At 46.2% G+C, this 16,321-nt stretch overlaps 1 protein-coding gene across 2 annotated transcripts in view; it reads right to left on the bottom strand.

Moving 5' to 3' along the window:
* ZHX2 (zinc fingers and homeoboxes 2) overlaps positions 1-16,321 on the bottom strand; it is a 74,572-nt gene that overhangs the window by 26,767 nt on the left and 31,484 nt on the right. The gene's annotated exons all lie outside the window — the stretch shown is intronic.

Here is a 16,321-nt window from a genome sequence, read left to right as displayed (position 1 = left end):
ATTCTGCCCTGAGCGCTATGATTACTCATCCTGGAGTGGTCCAGGGTTATTCTTCCTGAGGCTTTATGTGAAAGTGTGATTTCACAACAGTTTGAGGTTTAGAAAAAAAATACATTCCATTGGCTGAATAAAAGAGAGCTTTTTGTTTTCTCCCCTCTAACCACCCCTCACCCCAAACCCAAATAAAGAGGGGGAAGGGGAGAGATAACAGTCCAACTGGTAAGACTGGGGATGGCAGAGACCTGAGGTTCAACTCCCTATTCCCTTCAAGCCAGAGCAGAGACTCCGAGCCATGTCTCTGAAGAGCATTCAGACCATCCTCTCTCAAATCCATTTGGTGCTTCAGGCATCTTTCCTGACAAAAGCTTCAGCAAAGCACACATTTCTGTAAAGAGTTTTCCAGTAAATCAGCTTCCTTCTGATGGATAAACAACTGGTCAGAAAGACTTCCTGAAGCAACTCTAGTCTCAAGACTGTTGCGTGATACTCAGTGAATTAGATCAAAACTTAATGTTCCTCACCTGAAAGAGGAATTCAAGAAAAATAAATCTAATGCTCAAGTTACCTATTTCTTTTCTCCCAGAAATTCCTTTTGTCTTCATGATTTGTCTTGTGGAAGTGACCTGCTTCCCCCCTCTGATGCCTTTTGCCTTCTCCAACCCCACCAGAATAGTAAGGGGGTTAAGGAAGCTTGGTCAGAAGAAACAGGGCAAATTACTCACACAGGTCCTGTCTTGGGCGAGACAGCCTTTAAAAAGCCTCTGCAGAGGAAAGGTGCTTCTGGCTTTGGAAGTAATTGGGTCTGATACCAGTAAATTGAATTCATCGGGTCCTATCTCTTGTGGCCTCACAAGGAGAGGTGAAAGGGCAGAAATCTGAGATACTGCAAACAAGGAGCCCTTAAAATCCCCTCCCTCTCGCATGGGCCAGGCACAGGGTGAGCTGTGCCTTCGTTTTCCTTTTGAAAGATCTGATTTCTAAAGAAAAGTTATCCCATGTGAGGTACTGCAAAACGAGGGAATGTAGCCAGGGAGTTTGAAAAGGCTGCAGAAACTGTAATGAAAAATCATCACTAAATCAAAGAGTCCTCTCTTAACAGAGAATTAAAATAAAGTGAATTATGATGAAACACAGCTCAATTGTGCACAACACTGCTGAGAAACTGGATCGAGCTGCTGAAGTCTGCTCCCAGACCTCTACTCTCAAAATACCAGTGGCTCGCACAGGAGGTAGCTGTGGCCAGACCATCTTTGGGACTGTGCAAGAAGGGGTGGGACAGGCGAGACAGACTGCCCCAAGTTGATGATTCTTCCAAATGGGCCCACATTATCTTTGTTAGTCCCTTTTGTCACCTGCCAAGGCTCTAATGCAGCATCTCCAGCTGTTTTGTAATGATGGAAGGCAACACTAAATTAAAAGAGCTCAAGGGCTACATCCATGGGACTTCTACAGCTGCTGTCACACCAGGGAGTGAGAAAGGACCCTTAATATTAGGTCTAGCAAGACCAGTAGAAAAGGGCTTTTCTTGGTTTTTGTCATCATTTGTTTTTAATTCCAGATCTTATTCTTTCAAAACCAAATTTAAACAAGAGCAGGACAGATTCTACTCCTTTTCTGGAGTAAGTCAGCCCAACTCTGCTGAGGACAGTGGTTTTAGACCACACTATAAAAGCAGGGGACCTGGCCCAGGATACTCAGTGCAGTCCAATTCATCCTTTTGAAAGGACGGAGAGCAGCCATCCTGACACTAAAAACTTGCTCATTTGAAGGTGAAACAATTTAATGTTGGTATTGGACAGCAGGAACTGAAAAATTCTCCTTTCCAGACTGCCCAAGGATATCTCTGTAGCACTTCAAAAGCTGAACAATGGGATGGCTCATGCGGTACGCTGAGCATGCAATGAATTCAGGCGTTGTGAAAGAGGTCCTTCCCAATTCATTTATCAGCACAGAGCTGCAGGAATGCTGCCGACCTTGTGGTGCTTGTCCTGGACAGGCAGGAACAGTGAGCTATGACACAGACCGGGGCAGTAAACTTGGAGAACCACAAATTATTTAACCCACCAAAAGGAGCCTTGGATGGGATCCAAGCCTCACATTTTAGAGGAACCAAAGCAGTGCCTGAGGCTTTTTATGACAAAAACATACTGGGGGAACAAGGAAGAAAGAAGAGCGAGATGAAATTTCTTCCAGATCCAGAGTAAGAAAACAAGAGGGTATGTTAAAAAAAGTCTTTCCTCCTTGGACAATGCTAGTTCAACATACACACACGCAATTTATATTGAGCTATGAAATAACAGCACATGCCATCACCGTTTCCTTCCGGTGCAGCCAGTGCCAGGAAAGGAGCACCTTTGAACCCAGCCCTCTGTTTGTTCCCAGTCCCGAGTGACTTGAAAGACGGGCTCTCTGAAGACGCACGGGAATAGGTCAATCTTTCCCAGCAGGTAGAAGAGTTATAAATCAATTGCTTAAAAAAAATATAATAATAATAAACCCCCCAAGGCTTGCTAGGAAGAAGTAAAATCGGGGGGAAAAAAGGTAAAGATGAAAAGCACCTATAATCTCCTTAATGCAGCACTGAAGTTCTTACGAAGAGAGCACAGACAGAAGTGATAGGAAAAAGAGAAGAAAGGAAAAAGAAAAAGGCATCCCATTGACACCAGTTACAGTTTTTTTGTTTTTGTTTTTTTTAAATGGGCATTGGGTCAGCAGGGCATCTTCCATCTTCCCTGCTTACACCATAGCTTTGGTTATGTTACATCTGTGATTTTAATACAGCATTTATCCTGGTGGGGCCACCAGTTTGTTTTTTTAATTTGTTTCACCACATGCATTATAGCACAGGGTTTTTCAGCTGGGGAGAGAGGGGGGAAAAGGGGCAATTTTTAGGTAGATGATGAAAATGGTGGTTGTTGGGTCGCACCTCATCTGGCTGCTGGGTTGTTGACAAGGGGAAGGTGAGAGAAAGGAGGAGGCAGCAGCAAGGGGTCACAAGGGCTTGGAGAAAAGGGAAAAGGAGAATAAATAAGGCAGTTGCTTTGCCCCCAACGTCCTAAAGTCTGTGCTCCTGATTCCAATGCCACTGGCATCCTCTTGTCTTCTCCCAAAGCTCAGGCAGGAATGGGAGAAGAGGGCAGAGGAAACCTCCAACACATCCTGGCCCGAGGTTGCAGAAGTGGAGCTCCCTGGTTGCCGAGAAACCCTATCCTTGAGCCTACAATATTTTGGGCATCCCAGCTCCCATCAAAACCCCAGCAGTGACTGGCACCTTCTGGGATTTGCACGCTGGCCACCTGGCCTCTGCTCCTGTCCTGCTGCCCGTGGTGCACAGCCAGCCCCACCACGGCCAGGTCTGGCCTCAGCGTAGGGGAAGCCTCTGCCTGTTGCGGCCCCCCAGGGCACACGCCCAGACCACAACGCTGCCCTGACACCCCGGCACGGTCATGGACCAGGACAGATTACAGGGCTGCAAAAAAACCTGACGCTCTGCAAGCGCCATCCACCATGTTTTCTTAATGAGAAGGATCATCCAAAACTACAACTTCTTTAACCCTCTTCACCTCATCTACCTGTGGAGATGTAAGCCCCCAGTCAGTGTGCATGAAGCTTTCCTTTTCCATGCCTAATGGACAGGAGCTGCACGTGTCCCTTCCCCCTGCCTTGTTTTTTGCCCAAACTGCAGACTTGCCTGTTTTAGCTCTGAAGGCACAGCATGTTGGCCAAGGTAGCAACAATAAAACACATTCTTTGCTGTATTTTTGCTAGCAATTTATATCTACATATAGATAAATACTCCCTGGAATTCCTCCCCCAAAAACACTAGCAAAAATTTTTTTAAATTCCACATTCTGGTTTTCTTTCAAATTCCATCACAGAGCTTCTCCAACCAAGTCCAACCAGGACTGGATAAACAGAGTGAATCCCATAGGAGTTCTCAGTAAATTAGCTACTTGACTCAAACACAGCTGAAGTTAAAGAAGGTTTTCTAGAAGCTGAAACCAATGTTTAAAACAGACTGCAGATTTGGGAGCCGGCTTTCAGAAAACCCTACCCTGCAACCTCAGCAATCTCATAAATAATGCAGTTTTATGATAGGTTACAATAATTACACACCTTAAAAGAAAATAAAGTCTAGTGTAAAATCCCTGGAAGATGTCACATTGCATGGAGTTACACGTGTAGTGCACCAGTGCTGGCACAAGCATGTACTTCAGTTGAACCTATCCTATGAAACCAGAATAAGCCCAGAGAATCTTTTTGCATCTGTTATGCTCCATGCAGCACCGGTGGTACTCAAAATAATTACTGTTTCAGGAGAACACAACTGATAGCCATTAAGTACGACCCAGATGATGTCCATAACTACAGATTATATGAGGGACCTTCACTGTACACAGTATAGATGTAGTGACAACAAAAATGGATGGTGCACAGATTTATTTTGCCCTTAAGCAGGTGAAGCTGAGGTCTGAAAGAGGCACTCGAGACCCAACAAGAAACCTAACACTTATGACCTGCTGTGTGGATGACCAAGGGGTTAACGATTCATCGTGGTGGTACTTCAAGTGGCAAGATAGAAATGAGGATACTTTTTCAATTTTCATTTTACATTCCCTGTAGATTATATTCCAGGAAATTACTCCATTACATGAATATTATTACTAAATGACATTTTGGTCCCATTATCTCAGACTCTTTTTGGCATGTATGTCAAATGATTCACTGTATGTTTGAGGACATGCAACACTGGTTCAAATATACTCCAGTAATGCAACAAGCCAAGAGAACCTTTATTTTCTTATGCTTCAAGTTACAGCTCAACTCAGAAATGCCTCACTTAGTCACACAGTCCTCATCCAATTTTAAGATCTCCCATGTAGATTTATGGAACTTTAATAACAAAAGAAAACCTCCTGAGACAGATAGGACTTCTTTGCATGAATTTGAGACAGGCAAGATATTATTTGTTAACACTAGAAGTGCCCTCATCCTAATAAATTCTGTTTTTTTTTTTTTTTTTTTTTTTTTGAGAAATTTACTTAGAATGGCTTTCCTGTATAATTATTATGTAGGACATTTATAGCAAGAATGTTTTACCAGATCAATAGTATTTCCAAATCACAACCTCAGTGCTACAAACAAACCAAAAACAATCCCTGTGCCAAAGACTTTACAGTCTTTCCTTCCTCAAAGGTGAGTGCAGGATTATTAGTTGTAAACTGCTTTGAAAGTTAAAAAGAAGAAAAAAAAACCCTAAATACCTCTGTCCCCATGAGCCAACACATCCTCTTCGAAACTCTTCACTAACCATTTATACCATGATAAAAATAGCAATTTTGAGCAATAAGCTAGATGCATTACGACTGGCAGCTCAGGAACAACAGGCAACACCTAGTGCAACTGTCTGCTAATAACCCATTGTATGTTTAAGTTTAAAAAACAGTTTTCCTGACAGCATCATCCATTCCAGCTCATACAGTCGGACAAGTTTTGTTCAGTCTCTTCAGCCCAATGAAGGCCAAGAGTGGAGGGTGCTCCTGCCCTGCAGGAAGCACAGAGCAAGTGGAATCTATCATAGTGACTTCCAACTTTGGCTAAGGGGCAGGCAACCACCCTCCTGGATTTTATATGAAAGCTTGCTCACCTTGAGCTAACCACTGCTGTGCTGAAGACACACAATTTGGGACCAGTCCTCTGTCCAAGAGGGTCTCAGACAAGGAGCAGCAGAAAAACACCAGTCATCCCATCTATTTTTCAATTTCAAGTTTGCAAATGCATTCAGTATGCAAGTCTCAAACAAATTAATAGGACCCCAGGATCTCAGTGTCCTGCAAAGATAAGTCTTATGCATTTTGTACAGGTGTACAACACAGCACTGGTGTTACACACTGGCAAATACACCAGCTATGGTGTTATTTGGGTCTGCACTGCTATCCATGCCAAGGCTCCCACAAGCAAGAGCAGCAAGGGAAGGCGCCAGCACACATATAGAGATCTTTATGTAAGACCTCAACTAGCCTTACTGAGGCAAGCAGGATGACTGGCTCCTTTGCTCAAATAGCTTAGGTGTTACCTAAAGGAAAGCACAGCTAATTACTTGAACTCTTTGAATATCACTATTTCCTGGTAGGTGACACCTAGAATCATCCTCCTTTTGCGGATCTTAAGATTTAATGTTTGAGGAAAAGCACAGAGGCACAAGAGCGGAGTCAGATGGTGTTAGCAAGACTAATCCTGTTAGAGACTCCTGAAAAAGAAAATGAGTTGATTGATAACAACTGATGGGGCTGCACAAAAGAAGATGGCTTCTCCCTCCAAGTGGGCCTGTCTCTGTGAACCATCACCGCAATTATCACCAAATGTGAGCACACTGGAGCAATCAGCTCACACGAGGAGCCGTTGCATGACCAGACACTAAGCCAGACAGAGGCCACAGAAACCCAATGCAACGGATCAGAATTGATGTATTTTGAAATCAGCATTTGTTTTGAAGTTTTTAGGTTTGAAAGCATCACAAAAGCAGCATGTTTTAAGGGAGGATTTCAATAGCCAGAAGACAGCTCATACCATGTCCCCTAATACTCAAGGGATGTTGTGGAGAAGTCTCAGAACGAGAGCCAGGACGATAGGCGTGTCTGCACCGATGTCCCAATATCATGCCACCGTACCAAGCATAAGAAAAGCCCTGCCTTTGAGTCTTTTTGGAGGAGAAGCAACATTTTAAATACATATGTATTACTGTCCAGAGACTTGATAGACACACTGTGTATTAGCTGAGAGATAAGAGACATTAAAAAAAAATGAGACAGAAACAAGTAGACTGGGATGGGGCTTTACAGCATAATTTCCCAAGTCAATTAGAATTTTGTATTGGCTACGAAGACTTCCAATTAAAAACACCAGATCTAGGAAGCGATAAAATCATGAACAAGCAGGACGCAGGGGCAGTTCCACGGGATCACAAGCGCAGCAGCACGTTGTGCTATGGCAGCAGGACGTAACGAAGCAGAAGGTAATCTGCAAACTAGGCCACGGCCTGAGCTGGTGACTTCAAGAGTGACTGATAAATGCTGACAGAGGCTGCGGGTGGGAAGGGGCAGTGCCACGAGCCTGGCTCACAGGCACCGGGGGCCTCCAGGCTCTGCGAGCTAGCGCCAGCCGAGGGGCGACCAGCCGGCAGGGCAGAGAGGGGCACGAGGAAGGTGTGGAGCTGACACCCCCGTGGGAACCTGAGCAAGAACGGCTGCTAGAACAAACAACCCCGCACCTTCTTAGGCTCAAAATCTGTCCCTTGGATCCCCAAAGATGGTATAAACCATTGCAGACTCTAGCAGCTTTATACCACTTAAAATACAAAGCCTAACCCCAATTTCTCTGCCATTTCCAGTCAGGACTAGCGCAAGTCTAATGCAAGCAGTTAGCCCAAGGGACACGATTACAAATGACACATCTGGAAAGAGATACTCACAGATCCTCACAACACGCATGAGATGCACACTTTGAGTTTTCACAGACAGCAAAGAAGTTGCCTTTGGATCTTCTCTTATGAAGAGAAATGACACTATTTCTATAGTAACAGACCAAAACACAACTCATCATGACGACAGGCAGCAATACACATTACACTGCTGCTGCAGAAGGCTGAAGTTCCCGTCCTTTTGATAATATGCACAAAAAGGGAATGTGTTTATAATAAAACAGCCCTTATTAGTGGTGCATTCCCTTCCTCTCACTTCAGGGGCATTAGCACTCTTCTCACCTACTTGAAAGTGCTTTTTTCTAGTGCCTTGCAAATATTTTTAAAGGGGCTGATCCTGGCTCATTGAAGTCCTCTGAAATTTGGTAGCGACTTCAACAGAAGCAAGATCAAAGAAGGAAGCTGATGCTTTTCTGCACTCCTCTAGTATCACAGCAATGGCCTGTTCATGGTCCCTCAGCAGGCTCTTTGACACATGAGAAAGCCATCAGAAAAGAAGATCACACCAGGAATAGGAATCGACTGAATGCTTTAAAAGAGAAGGAAAAAACCTCACCCCTTTGTGGTAAGAAATTCCTATTCCTCCTCACACGTGAATACAGTTTGAAAAGCACAATAGATACAACACAATTCCCTATACTGCTGGAGCTTCATGCTCCCCCTGTAAAGGATCACAAACACTGTACACACTTGCCCTTCCTACACACGTTCACCGTAATGCCTGAAACGCAGCCGCTCCGAGAGCTGCTGGGTTTGATTCATCCCGAGCAATCCTGGCTGCATTTCCGAGAGCGGCAAGCGCACTTACGATCTGGTTGGAGACACACAAGCAGGAAGCTGCACTTTGCAAAGCGCAGACAGGAGACGAGCCAGATTTGTTTATACCTGAGTCATGACTAACGCTGACAGCAAAAACTGAGAAAACTCAGAGACCACTACTACGCTCAACGCACACATGATGTACTAGCCTAACTCCACCAAGAGCAGAACTGGGGCTAAATACACATCATCCAGCACTGATCTCAGAGCTGCATCGCATGAAACTAATCATGATGGAAGTCATATGACACTCATGTGACACCAAGTTTTGAGGCAGAAACACGTTCTCTAAGACATGACAGAGTCATGGATCTAAGTGCTGCTTCTTCAGGACATCAAGCCTCCCTAGCTTCCAGCAGGCACATCAGCAAGTGCTCTGAGGAGGCCACGCTACCAGAAGTGACCTGTGGCAGCAGGAGACCTGATAAGGGAAAGGCAAGGATGGGATGGAGACAGTATCCTGAGGGGAGGAGGGGGGGAACAACCTCCAGAAAAATCCCTTGAGATCTTTGTCACTTCCCATCTCCTCCTCTCAGTCTACATGCCCCTCTCCATTTGCTCCCTCGATGTTCTCGCTCACCAGGCAGACATGAAAGCAGCACGAGTTTTAAACTGAGTGCGGCCACAGAAGAGGAAAGGAAGCAAACCCCGCGTTAGCTTTGCATCAGCATAGGGAGCAAGGCTGCTGGGGAGGGAAGGGGCTCTGCGTGTGCTACACGCCAGGCACCACGCCTCCTTCCACGCTGCCCCTTCGGCATGGCAGGACCTGCCCCGCTTCATCCACAAAGCCAGTCCCTGCTGCTGCTCTACGAGCCTCCGGAAGACCCCCATTTGCTGTGAAACCAATCGAGTTTGATTTTGCAGCAGCAAAGTTTCAGTTCTTTACTGACAGAAGATAAAAAGGATGCCTTCTTAGACCTCCGCAGGAACCCGCAAGCCTTACTACACCTAACCTGTGCAACCGCGAGCGCTGCTGGGAGCCACGTGCTGCCCTGCCAAAACCTCCGCTTGTCACTGTGTGCCAAGGGATCTTGCTCCAACCACAGCTTCTGGCACATCCTGGGATCATCTCCAACTCCTTGGGGCTTACACCAGCTGGCACAAAGGTCTAAACAGAGTCCCAAGTACTTAGCATACAAAAAACTCCAAAACAAGAGTACAGGCTGCAACTAAAAAGAACATTTTAAAGAACCATCTATAACACCTACCACTGGCAGTATCACAGCAGCAATAACATTACCACTGTCGTCACAGGTGCAGTAGTATGGCTTTAGCATAAGCAGGAAGGAGAGCCCTAGTTCTCTTCCTGGCTTGCTTGAAGAGTTTTGGCAAGTCTTTTGTACCCTAGTTTACATGTCTAGAGAGTGGGTTTGCATAACCCTCTGGGCTATTTAAGCCTTAACACCCATGCATGAGCAGTGTGTGACAGATTAATTGTGCTATTTTGGAAGGGGAACTCCAAATTACTGTGAGCACACCAGCACAGAGAACGAGAACATCCTCCAGGCTGGGACACCGTTAAGACTACCTACAGAAACAGGCACAAAAAGCCTGTAGGCTTTCACATAGGGCAGCACTTCTCTTACCTAACTTTCACCATCCAACATAGAGATGGGATAACACCACCATCCCAGCCTTTGGGAGAGCAAGAGGGCAAGTGCATCAAAGCCAAGGACCTGGCGAGACACCACGGCAGCATGTGATGGCACTACCTATAACATCAGACTCTTTCGAATAAGTCAAAACACTAAATGGCCTTCCCTTCAAGAAATGAGGGTGTTATTTTCCAAGTAATGCATCTAAGGGATGTGATTCAGATAGATAGTAAGTGTGCAATATTGATGTTAACCACGGAAAATAGGGGCTGGCAGGGAATCCCATGAGATCACCACATTTATTTCATTATTGTGTCACAAGTGACATGAAGTAGCCACCAAGTCCCTCAAGGTAGGATTCTTGCATAAAAGTATCCACATTTACCAAGCATGATAGAACTTATAAGCATTCTATAAATAAAAGGTATTTACAGAGAGAGCTGTTAAATATTTATTTTTCTCTTGAGACAGTTCTCTGTTCATTTGTCTCCACTGTTGAATCTTTTGGTATTTGGGAGCAGAGGAGCTCACCTAAAAAAAGACTAGGACTCATTCCAGAGCCTGATCTGGACACAGCACCTCCTCTACAAGCTGCTGAGGGAAAAGCGTCCAACCTGACACAGAGGGAACACGTAGCAAGCAGAACGAGAATGATCTCATCAGGCAGGCAAAGGTAGAGCAAGGAACTCCAATGACAAAGAAGAGTTTAATAAATGCTATCACACCACTCTGTCCTTATATAGCGAGCTTGACATTACACAGAGAAGTGACAACCTTCAATTGTGAAGTGTAACTGCACATTTGCATTACATTTGCTTTGTGTCTTGGAAACAGGCATACATTTCTCACAACTAATGAATTAGTGATTTCTAAAAGAAAAAAGAAAAAGAGGAAGCTGCCAGTTCCGGGGGGGGGGGGGGGGGGGGGGGGAACAAAAGCAACCAAAAATCATGGCTCTGAAATACACTTCACTGCTAACCCTTTGTAGTAAGGATTGTAATAGTTCTTACTCCAGCTTGCCAAAAGCAGAGTTTTAATTAAATATTAAAAAGCTATTTGTTAAAATAATGTTACCATAGCAACTAGAGAAAGCTAAAATACCCTGGTGTTTCTGACTCACAGCATATTAATCAGCCAGCAGCTATTATATAATGAGGGCCCCCCTGCAAGGGCCTGCCATGGCGGCAACGGCAGCGCGGAGCTGCTGAATCAATAGTGGCGGAGCAGTCGCGCGGGTGCTGGACTCTGCCCTCCGCGGTACGGCAGGCGCCTCTCGTCTGCCCCAGTTTGGGCAGCACCGGCTAATTATCAGGCTAAGCACAGCAATCACGTGCCCAACTATTTTCCAAAAGCCGTGCCAGAGCGCTCCTGGTCTGCACGCCTCTGTGGGTACGCCAAGCGGGGGCTAGACGAAAGCCCTGGGCAACACGAGGGTCTGGTGAGAGCAACTTGAATGACGGCTCCTCGTGTGCCAGCAGCGGGGAGGGGGTTACACAGCTCTTTCCCAGCAGGTCCCGATCACCCACCTTCAGTTCTTGCCACATGCACAACTTGCACCAGATCTATTTCTGTAAATTTTTTTTATTATTATTATTGGAATTATTTCTTGCAGCAGGTGCCTTCCTACTATCAAGCCAACTGTGCAAAAGCTCAGGAGAGCAGACTAAGCCTAGCAAGTGCGAAACAGCTCTGCAACTTGCCCAGAACAGAATATTTTAGGGGGGGGAGGGGGGAAACCCACCTCATCCTCCAACTGAAAAGCCCTTCCACTCCCTCAGCTTGCATGGTCTCCCATGCACTGCGGGACAGCAACTTTGGCCATCATGGCGCCCGTTCAGTCAGTGCTGGTTCCTTCTGCCACTGGGGAAGGGAGCTCAGCCATTCTGGGCACCCCCGCTCCCTGATCCCCTGCTCCACCACCAAGGCCTGGCCAATGGCTACCGCACAGATGGCCAACGCTGGCCCCGGCCACCCCTGCACCAGATGAGCAACGCAGCCCTCCCAGCCGAGGGCTGCTGTTGCCACTGGTTGCTACCTGCCCTCAGTGGGCTTTTACTTGGCGACCCAGCCCCTATTAAAGGCAATGGTTTTCCCCTTTGGCTTCACCCACGCATCTTGAGGATGCGAATGGCTACAGGGGTCTCAAGGCAGTCCAAGTGTCAAGGCCCAGAATATTAACTCAGGAAAGAGGGACGAGAAGGAGAAGGGAAGCTTCACCGTTCAACGCGGGGCAGGGATAACCTTCCTCCCCTCTCAACAGTTTTGCTTTGTGAATGTTCTCCCCCAACACTCTTCAATGGAAAATAAGTCCCTAACCACGTACTTATTAATCAAAAGGAATGCGATGAATATTACAGCATTTGTATGCCAGCTTCGGTTGCCTGCTGCTTTGTTTGGGTGTCACAGGCTGTGACTATGACAACCACAAGCAGTTATTGGACTGATGTCATTTCTGACATCATGCTTAATGGAAAAGAAAGGGAAGAAGAGGAGACACTACCAAAAAAAAAAAAGAAAGAAAAACAACCCCACAGAATGAAAAGTGCTTTCTTTTCATCAACTGATATCAACTCCTGTCTACTGAGCAAGGTCCCAAGGTACCACTGTGGTGGGTGCTGCTGGAAAACCAGACAGGGTCAGCCCCAGGGTTGTCCAAGTCAGGTCAGTGTTGAGCTTTTTGGAAGACCCATGCTCTTCCCCTCCCCTCCAACTTGCGTGGGACTGACCGCAGGTTCACACTTGCACGGAGAGAATCTCTTCACCCTGTCCTGGCTGAGGAACCGCCCCGTGATCCTCTTCACCCTCTCCTGGCTGAGGAACCGCCCCGTGATCCGCTAGCAGTGCTCCACCTAAGCTGGCTTCCAAATCCCAGATTAAAGGAGGAACGAAGGGGTTTAGTTAAGCCTAGCTTCTCCCGACTAAATTTCACCTACTCTCCAACGAATTTCTCCTCCCTATCTGTATTCTTCAGCTACAACAGTAATTCCCTCCCCCCCCTTTTAAAAATTTAATGCAGTCTGCCCAAAACTACAGGACAGTAGTGCGACTGAGTACAGGGGAAATGTGCCACTGATTTTGCAATGAGCGCACTGTTTAGAGAGGTGGGTTTTCTGGTGAAGAGCACAAATGACGCTTCAGCCTTCAAGGAAGGCCACAGCTAGAGCCAAATCTTTCACTTCACACAAGACGTGGTGGCAACACTGCTGCCACATTTTGCACAGTCATCACCGTACGCGGTGCCAGCATTCAGAGGACACACCACTGCCGGGGACTTTCTGTGCTTTGCCTTTGCTTTCTTAGGAACAGTTTGTAAATGCAGCGCTTGAGCTTCAAATACGAGATAAAAAAAAGAAACCCTGAAGTCTCCAAACCCCAAATCCACCTAAGTGTCACCTGGCTGGGAATGGTTAACCACAACAAGCATCTCCTTTACAGTTACACACTCAAAGACTGCACATGGTGTGACACATGCACAAGCTTCCCAACCAGGTATCGGGAGTGATTTGGTTCAAGCCTGCATCATGAGAATGCGGGTCAGCCACAATAAAATAAAATCCAGCTGTTTACAGAAAACAGTTGGAAAGTTTTCTACATTATTCATGAGAAACACTGACTACACACTGTATGAAATGTGCATGTTTCTGCTGGACTTCCCATACTTCAGCAGCCCAGTGCCACAGCCTGGCCCAGGGACCCCACACCACCAGTGCCCTGATCTGTAGCCAACCCACCAACTCTTCCTCATACACAGCATCCCAGGGCAGGAAAGCAACCACACCACGATGATAAAGCTGCAGACACTTCTCCTTGAAGAGACCCAGCCTGAAAGAAACAGTCTCCCCCTGCTTCCTCCTGGTGCTTGGCCCCTCTTCTCTCACGAAGAAGTGGCTCTGTCTTGTCACCCACAGAACAAAACCCTGTGGATGGGATCTTGCCCAGTGGAGCAGCAGAACACGGATATTTCCACTCAATAGCAGAGTGCTAACAAAGAGCAGGTGAGTTAGTGTCTAACAGGCAAAGCAACTGCTGCTCCCACCTCTCAGCCTTGCCTCTTTTCAAGTCCCTGTTCCCAGGCCAGCTGGGAACATAAGCAGCTCCCCACACCAACACAGTTTATGATCAGCCATAACACAGCAAACTGACAGCTGTCTCGAACTCCCTCACACATGGGTGATGGCCAGAGCCATCCTGAACAACTTTTGCATTGCCCAATGCCACCCCTTGCAAGGGTACAGTACTTTGGGGAAAGGCAGACAGCCACCCGCAGTTCCCTACCCAGCTTCCACCCTGGGCTGCAAGCGAACATCCTCACCCCTCGGTCAAGCAGTAGGTCACATCCTCAGGGAGAAAATGGGAGTAAGATGGAGAGGGGAAAACAGCAAAGAAAGCCCCCTTTCTCCATCAAGCCTCTCCAGGTTGAACGTGAGAGCCCACATCCTCGAATGCCTGGTGCCAGTACTTTTTGGTATTGTCCTTTAAAATGTTATGCAGAGAGCAGATACAGAGCAATCAAGCTTCCCCAGCTTTAGTTTCTCCCCTACCTTTTCAGCAGCACATAATTTTACAATAAGCATCACCCTGCTGCAACAGCAGACATTTTGCATTCCCCAGTTCTTCATTCAAGCTTCCATCAAGCAGTGTTTCACATGCCAGAGTACTAGGATACAGGTAAATGGGAATTTACAGTCTCCTTTCACTGCTAAGCAGTGACTACAACACACTGCAATAATTCCAGAGCCGTCTGAGAACATTCACAAGTTACCTGGGCAGCTTCCAAGAAGCACGCTATTCTGTTTTTATCTTTCACCCTCTTAACACAGCTATGATATACCAGAGGCACCTGCAGACTGCCTGCCTCAGTCAGCATCACTGCTTTGCTTTGATTTAGCGGACAACATCTACCTGGCACTGCTAGTCTGCCTCTGGAGAGCAGGACATGCAACTAGAACAAGTCTCCCTGTTTATTCCACTTACAGCAGCGAACAGCGCACAGATTCATTAGAAACCGAGATTCATTAGGACAGCACACTTCAGAAATGCTTGCAGAGCAGAACCATGCCAAATTTCAACACTGCCTGCTAAAAAAACAAAAAAGTAAACTTTGCTTGGAAGACAAGTGAACAGCATTTCTAACATATGGATGTACTTTGAGAGATACAACATAGAAACGTGGCACCTTTCTAACAGATACACCTGAGACAGTTGTGGGGTACATCTGCCAAATTTACTCACTTAAACCGGTTTCTACTCTTCCCACCACAGCTGTAGAAGAAGAAGCCAGAGCCTGTTCTGCGCAAAGCATCAGAAGCAACTGACATAAAATAAAAACCCCACAGCTTGATTAGCAAGCCTCACGTGGCGGTTTAAACACAAGGAGCTGGGAGAAAACATTTTTGATTCAGAGGGAGAGCACGAGCTATGAAACCTGCTGAGGGAAAAATAAATATGAAAGACAAAGAATGATGATAACTTCACATCCCTTTTCTCCCCATTACCGGACTCATTTCCAGTATCCTTCACAAAAGGCTGAATTTAGGATTCCCCAGCACAGGCTTTTTCTTACCAATTTCTGAATGCCTGCTAGGTATTTATTTTGCAATTTTTAAGCACTTTTTTGAAGATTGCTAGACTCAGTTTCTTTCCCATTAACAAAACACAGCCTTTTAAGGCTGATTTCAGTTTCGGGTTTTATTCTGCTCTGTCCCAAACAGATTTGTGTTGGTGTAATAGAAAACAGGCTGTATGCCACTAAAATAAAAATGGAAACAAAATTCTGCTGATTTCCAAGTAACCATAGATTTCCATCACCATAGAGCATGGATAAAAATGGGGTAGGAGCTGGACTGATTTTAAAACTCAAAGAAACTATTTAACTATTCTACTGAAAAAAAGAAAAAACACACATATGTACTTCCTTCACTCTAGATGTAGCTTTTATCTGGCTGGACACAATACTGTTATAAAGCCCCAAGTCTGATGCTTTGACCCAGCTAACTTTTGGCTGTTACCTACTGCTTCCTAACACCTAGAGTCAGCACAAAGGACTTGCTGACAAACAAGCCTGGACCAGCAGAACAGCAGCACCCAAACATCCAATTTGATTTTTAGCCCCATCCTTCCATAGCATATTTCAGCTCCAACACAAGAAGTCCTACCTGCCTGTCCCTGCCACACTGGGACACATAGCAGGGAAGCTCTGGCCAGCCTTCCTTAAGAGCAGTGGCTGGTCCTAGCACAGCCCAGGCTGTCCCACCTGGCCATCCTGCAAACCAGTTGCAGCTGGAGGAGCAACCACAGCCCCGGCTCCTTCATCAACACGGGGAGAGGCCTAAGGTGCCGCTGCTCTTTAAACATATGAGATACAGCCCCCGCTGCTTTGGGGCAAGGGGAGGGAGCTAGGCATTCAGGTGCCTCATGTGGCATAAAA

The sequence above is a fragment of the Dromaius novaehollandiae genome, chromosome 2, assembly GCF_036370855.1.
Source record: "Dromaius novaehollandiae isolate bDroNov1 chromosome 2, bDroNov1.hap1, whole genome shotgun sequence".
NCBI classification, from domain to species: domain Eukaryota; kingdom Metazoa; phylum Chordata; class Aves; order Casuariiformes; family Dromaiidae; genus Dromaius; species Dromaius novaehollandiae.
Note: the sequence above shows the minus strand (reverse complement) of the source record. Positions and strands in the feature narration are given on the sequence as shown.